Raw genomic sequence first — 1,764 nt, 5'->3', positions numbered from 1 at the left:
TCCAGGTGCAGGACCCCTGCACGATGCCTGGACCACAGGCAGCTGGATGGTACATGCCAAATGCCAGAGCTTTGTTAGTGCACAGAGGAGGAGCTGCCCCACAAATATTACATAGAGAAGAACTGGGCGTGAATAGACTGAGCCGCTGAGGTGTGGTACAGTGCTTTCCAAAGCAAATGCTTCAACTATTTTCTAACACAAGGTGGTGGCAGGTCCTAGCCGTAACTTACTTAGCAACCGCACTGGAACCTGCACAAATTGGGACAATGATACAGTTCACCTGCAACCATTCATGAGAAACACGAATGGAACGCCTTATGCATAGAGACGGAAGGGAGTCTGTAGTACAGACTACAAATCCAACAATAATACATCCTTTCAGCCACAGGAGTTGCACAAACAACAACATATGGCCAATCGAACTGAAATCCAAAGTCCTGAAAAATATGTAACTGTTGTTGCCAAAGTGAAAAGAAGTGTGATGGAACCACACATTGGAAATCTGCGATTGGCCATGGCGTTGCCTCAAAAGTCCATTTCACCGCTGTTTTCACAGTTTAAAGGACAGTAGTTGATGGTGTTTCCTACGGCTTAACAGTCCGTGATTTTAACATATTAAAAAAGAAAAATTCTCCAAGTTTAAAGTCACATTTAACTAGGAAACAGACCAGATTTGGAAATGGGACTATGTTAATGTATGGTTGGCTTCTGCCCTCTGACAGTCAAGAATCTACATGTGTCTTTGCAGTTAATTTTAATATTAAAAAAAATTGGGGTAATGTCGGGATAAGGACACATATGTAATAACTTAATCAATAAAAAATTAAATAAAAAGCGAAAAAAAAGTTGGTGGAGGCCCATCCTCTTGTACCATCTGAGAAGCCAGCTGTGAATCCATTCAGACGGTAATAACTTGCTCTGTGTCGTCAGAAGCCTGATCTCCCCAATGGTGTATGGGGCGAGGAACCTTTGGTTTGGCAGACACAGAGCACCACACCGAGGCCCCGAGGGGCCAGGACGGCGGGTGCCAGCCCAGCAAGGCCCTGTCCTGCAGCCACTGTCCTCCTGAGGTGACAGTCAGCTCCAGGGCCACACTGAGAACACAGTAAACATATCATGCAGAGCAGGCCAGGCTCCAGCAAAGCCATGCACTTTGTGTCAAAGCTCCCAGGAGGGTCATTATAGAGCTTTGTAGCCCTTTGAAGACCTTTCCTTACATGACTGGCTGAGCGCCCTGAAACAGAACAATTTATTAATTAACTCCGTGAACACCAAACTTTAAGAATTAAAGCTAATGACAGAATGGCAGGATGACAGGAACGAGCTGGAAGGTCCTCAATCCAACCTCCCACCCGATGTTTCTCCTTTTCCACCCGCCCTCCTCCCAGCGGTTCCCTGGACCCTCCTCCGTGCGGCCAGGCTCCCCTGCAAAGGATGTGAGTCTCCGTCCTAGTTCCTTCTGCTGAGCTGGAATCGGCCTCTGGGTGGCCTCTGCCCTCAATCCTGGTAGAAGTCCTCAGGCCCAGAGGGCGAGTCCGCACTCTCCTCCACTGACAGCCCCCTCCCCGTCCGCAGGGACAAGCCCCTCACCCCAAGTTTACTCTCTTCCCACTAGCGCTGCAGGGCTAGGAACCAGAGGAGAAGACGTTCCCAGGTTCACAGTGGCCTCTGACCCGAACACCGCAAAAGGGCAGGCACCAGCGCGCGCTTCCCGTGCATTCATTCATTCATTCATTCATTCCGTCCCCAGATCCAGATGCGCGC

This window comes from Myotis brandtii, unplaced genomic scaffold, assembly GCF_000412655.1.
Source record: "Myotis brandtii unplaced genomic scaffold, ASM41265v1 scaffold260, whole genome shotgun sequence".
Taxonomy (NCBI): Eukaryota; Metazoa; Chordata; class Mammalia; order Chiroptera; family Vespertilionidae; genus Myotis; species Myotis brandtii.
Note: the sequence above shows the minus strand (reverse complement) of the source record.